The sequence below is a fragment of the Cryptotermes secundus genome, unplaced genomic scaffold, assembly GCF_002891405.2.
Source record: "Cryptotermes secundus unplaced genomic scaffold, Csec_1.0 scaffold1813, whole genome shotgun sequence".
In the NCBI taxonomy this organism is placed as follows: domain Eukaryota; kingdom Metazoa; phylum Arthropoda; class Insecta; order Blattodea; family Kalotermitidae; genus Cryptotermes; species Cryptotermes secundus.
The window spans coordinates 101,414-106,667 of record NW_019724621.1 but is presented as its reverse complement, the minus strand read 5'-3'; the positions used below and the strand labels follow the sequence as shown (position 1 = coordinate 106,667).

The following is a 5,254-nucleotide window of genomic DNA, read 5'->3' as shown; positions in this document are numbered from 1 at the left end:
CCACACAGAGCGCTACGTACGCGCGTAGAGCTGACCGAGAGAGAGCGTTGAGCTTGTAGTGGCGGTAGTGACTGTTCGGTGAAGTTCGTACAACTGATCGCCACTGATCGTTCGGCCGTGCTGTTTGGCAGTTGTTTCACGTCCTGCTAGACGTAGAGTATGTCTGAAATGTGTGGTTCTTGCATGCTGCCGGCAGGTTATCTTGTAGTGATTGTTGTGACATGTAAATATACCGAGTACCAGCCATAAGCGAATTACCGTTCCAGTGTGATCAGATTTTTGAACCGTAAGAGAAGATCCATAACAGTAGTGTGGGATTGTTTGTGTAGTTGTGTTTGCTGGCATGGATGTTGTTCCAAACATGCTGTGAAACTATGCTTACCTTTTTAGGATTTGAGGTTCTTACAGAGGTGGCTATGCAGAGTACTATCATCTGGGATATAACCCCGTATGGTCCGTTGAAAGTGAACAGACGTTTCGGACGAACATGCCTCTTCCGTCTTCAGAGAGCAAAGGCAAGCAAGAAACCAACATAAAGCAGGCGGAAAGCAGAGCTTAGATTCAGGCGGGTGAAATTTTTGTAATGCCCACTAATTGTTTGCGATTTCAAATCCAAAAGTAAAGCAGGAACGCTTCTTTCTTTGTATAGTGCATGCTGCCAGAATTTTCGTGGGCGTTTATCGTCGGCAGTTAAGTGGTGTATCAGGATATACGACGCAATAGCAATTAACTCAGGCGATAAGGAGGAAGACATGTCTTCATGGCGAGCTCACCACGAGCAGTATGGATCGGGTGGCTCGCAGCTGGTTACATGACGACTATGGACGTGTCATCCATACAAAGACGTCGTTACAGTAACCGTTACGTTACATGCAACAGCTCGCTAGTGTGTACTCGCCTTTAAAGGCTGAATCCAACGGACTTCGAATATTTGATTAATCTGGTTGGACCTAGGATCCGGAAGAGGAACACTTAAGTTCAGAGAGGCGATTTCGGTGCAAGATCGATTACCTGTGACATTGAGATACTTGGCGACTGGGGACTCTTTTACAAGTTTACAGTATCTATTCCGTATATCGAAGCAAAGTATTAGCTCTATTGTTGCAGGCGTATGTGGAGCCATCATCGATGGATTAAAAGAACACATAAAGTTATGTATCAGTTGTCTTTATTGTGTCATTTATTATCCGTACATGTTGTTTACACAAAAGAATCAAATCATGTCAAAGCAGTTTGGTAATATCCCACTCGGAGTACATGTCACTTTGTGTCGCTCGTAGGGGACAGACTGTCACGTAGGGATTGATTCACGTGTGGTGAGCTGTCACGGTGAACTGATGGCGACCGGGTTGCATTTCCAAACGATGAGCACGGTGATGGGGCATGTGTCTGTGGGTAACAGTTAGTAGTACCGGTACTTGTGGAAGGTGCAGATTCATAATAATTTTTAAGGCGCAGTTCTTCACATTCACTTTATGCTCCACCTGGGTCTATGTATACCGAAAACAACGATGGTGGGGAGTTAATCCCTGGAACCTGGAGAAACGATCAACCTATGACATCATGCCTACCACTGCCATCGATCTCACGGCGGTCTGCAGCTCTCGTTCAAAAAATACGACGGTAATTAGCGGACTACTTCATGGAGGAAGGCAAACTACCATGGCAAGATCGCTATGCGTAGAAAGCTGCTTACAACACTCTCAGTGGATAGTCCTTTCCGGGGCTTATCACGATCCCCAAAAAAATTCCAAGGCGTTGTACGCGAACCATTTACTTCCGTACAATTCGTCCCTCCCTGCACAGAAAGAAAAAGAAAGGAACGTGAGCAGGAATGCTGTGAACAGCGTTGTATTTTCTGTGCTACATGCGTACACAGTAGAAACTGTATGTATACGTGAGTACAAACTCGTTGTCATACATAATTCTTTGAACTGTATAGAGTTTTATATAAACACAATACACTTACCTCTTCCAGTTCCCATACATTTCTTCGTTTTCATATTCTCCCGCCTAAATGATGCGAGCAAATTCACCATTTTCTGCTTGCAGTCGGAACCCGTCGCATGCATAGCAACACCAATTTCAGCCCATGCATCGTCTTTCAGGTGTTTCTTATAATAATTTCTATCTTTTTGGGTCCCAAAGTAACGGTTTGTTCCTGTAGATTTCAATTAAATTCAGGCATTTCTCATCGTCCTACTTCATAGCGATTCGCAACGCTGCTCTTGGCTCTGTGGAAACGTACATATTTACGAGCAAGAGATTGTGGCGTCCACAAGCCTACTGCGAGTCCCTTTGTGTTCTCAGAAAAAACCGACAAGGCAGTGGCTCGCCGGTCGTGTTACAGAGCGCGCTCGAAGTACGTTCGCGAGCACGAGCGTGGTTCGGAAGGCGTCCCCACTAACAGAATGTGGTTACAGTAACCGTTACGTTACATGCAACAGCTCGCTAGTGTGGTGTACCCGCCCTAAGATCGACTCAGACTTTCCAGCAGGCTGTGCTCGACTACACAGGATTCTGCTAATTCCTGTTAGAGAATTATCAGTACATCCACACGTCATCCAATATAACACATAATTATTTTGGAAGAACAGTTTTATTGAACAAAGTATTATTAACGCAGAAGGAAGTGTATATATATAAAATTAAAAAATCACTGCGTAATGTAATTATATTTGCAACTGCTTTATTAGTTTACGAGGTGTTAACTTCATGTCTTTAATAAGATCTAAAAGTGTGTGACGATGGTCTATTTCTGCAAGTATTATGATTTTGGACATTATCCATTGTCTTGTCTAATTTCTAAAAACCGTCCTGTTTCTTTTTATAAACACGTTTCGGAGACTGGATTCTGTCCCCGGACAGAAACAGGACCGTCCATAGAAATTAGACAAGACGATGGATAATGTCCAAAAACATAATACTTGTTTCATGTCTTTACTTGTTCCTTAGTGTGTATCTATATAATTTTCGTGTTGTTTTTTGTGATATATATTACACACCTTGTGATTCAACGAAATCAAGCTTTCGTTTTAGACCGAAAGTTAGAAATTTTCCTTGTGCGAATGTATGCATATACAAGTATAATGGTTTAGACAGCGCTTGAGGTGGAATGAAAATAGAACCGGGATGGTTTTCCCCTTTTAATTCATAGACATAAATTATGAAAATATACCGAGTGATGTATATAGTCTGTGTTCCATCTAAGACCTACGAACATATTACAGTAGTTTAAATGGCATTCGTTAAAATAAAGTCACACATGCATTAAGAGTACTTATCTTTAGAATATTTTCCAGATGTTTTCGGTGCTTTCTGAAGTCACTGATCTTCTATCTGCGGGGGCTGCACAAGACTGGTAATCTGCATGTCGACGTCCTTTCTTTAGCCATTGTTTTACATAATATTCTGCATCGAAAGCACTAAGAGGGGGTCCCACTGATGAAATAAACATTAAACTAGATGCTCTTTTTAAAAGCTTCGTGCTTCGAATGGTTGAAATAATGTTGTTCGTGTTGCTGAATGCAAGCTCACACTCTGCAGTTGAAATAATAATAGTATTTGCAGCTGCAATCAACGGCTTTATTTCATCAGGATACATGTCGTCACCATTCATTATATTCATGTAATATTCATGGAATCCATGAACTGAAGTTTTCTTACACACCATAAATGACTCAGCGAGTTCCCTAATCTCTTTGTCAGTAAAACATGGATCTTGACATTTTACCCACTTAGCCTTATCCATTATTTTCAAGTTGTCCAGAAACTGACTGTATTTGTCCCAGTTTGACCATGTTGTGTTACTACTTCCAGTCGATTCGTGTAAAGCTCTAGTGGTGAACATTCGGGTGTTTATATTGTCACTTAATTTCTGAAAGAATTGTTGTTCACTAATCTTCTGCACTTTTCCATGTTCTAAGCTAACTCCTTTACATTCTAATTTATCAGCTGCCGTTAGAACATCAGAATAATATTCACCTGGATTATTTGCCATGGACTGAAAGACGTGATACTTAACAAGAACTAAACGATGTGCTTCAGGCAATGTGATTCTTTTTTCTTGTAATTTTAAAGACAGATGTTCAAGTTCTGTTAAAGCATCGAACAGAAGTCCCATATTTAGAACAAAGTTTACGTCGCTTAGTTTTCTTTACAATCCAGAATATTGAGCTCTCTCCCTTCCCGTGCGTTTTTGGTCTACAGACGCATTGTGAAAATGCTTATAAAGAGCAGGGTAATTATTCCATATGGCTCTCACATACCGCGCACTAGACGATACCCAACGTATCGTTCCTAACACTCGTCCTATGGTATTTAACCTCATACTCAGTTGTGCAGCAACAGCTTCTAATTCAGATTAGTTCTTTGGAGACGCGCTGTAAACGGAATAGAGTTTATCAAAAAATGATTGCATGTGGCACACCGTTGACATTTCCCGTACTGTATCATTCACCGCTATTTCTAATCGATGATTACTACAATGCCAAACAATCAATTGAGGATACATTCGGAGCAAAAGTTGTGCAACACCTGCATGCCTTCCAAGTAAATTAGAGGCCCCATAACAAGCAAATGAAATTCAATTTCGTGATAAAAAGTCACTGTGAAATCCGTTACTCTTGATATTGTTGAGAAAGGCGTCCCAGATCGTTGCAGCTGGAGTATTTTCTAATTCCACTCTATCAGAAAGATAACTACTCGCATCCATGGATTCAGGCAGTTTGCAACGTAAATAGATTACAAGAGCTTCTTTTTTACTTCGAGTAGAAGTCTCATTGATCATGAAACCTATCTTGAGATTGTTATCAATAATATATTTAACAAGTTTCTTTCTCATTTCATCTGCTATACGATCACAAATATCAGTGCACGCATGATTAGACTGCAAGATACGCCCCATAGCTAAACCATTTAGTTCTTGTAAATCAATCAAAGGTGTTAAATCTGTCATGGGACTGTTCAATTTCGCTATTTGATAAGCTGTCCTAAATATGCGACAAGTTGTAACGTATTGTTTTTCTTGTGTTTTAACATTCAGACATTCAATTGTTTCTTTTTTAGCAAGGCATAAAATGTCACTAGCTTTAACATGAGCTGCCGATAGTTTATGACAAGACAGTTTCTTCCTAGTTAACTGTTGTTTCTTCTCTTTTGTTTCAGCATATTCCTTGACCCTACCTTCACACCACTCACTAGATAATTTCAAACCTTGTGTTTTTGCAGGCCCTAGAGTTCCCACTGATTTACA

At 40.6% G+C, this 5,254-nt stretch overlaps 1 long non-coding RNA gene across 1 annotated transcript in view; it reads right to left on the bottom strand.

Moving 5' to 3' along the window:
• Positions 1 to 3,109: 3,109 nt before the first annotated feature.
• LOC117282167 overlaps positions 3,110 to 5,254 on the bottom strand; it is a 3,458-nt gene continuing 1,313 nt past the window's right edge. Inside the window, exons 2-3 of the long non-coding RNA XR_004512812.1 lie at positions 3,582 to 3,583; positions 3,110 to 3,470 (exon numbers count right to left, since the gene is read on the bottom strand). This is a non-coding gene — a long non-coding RNA (uncharacterized LOC117282167). The remainder of the gene's footprint in view (positions 3,471 to 3,581; positions 3,584 to 5,254) is intronic.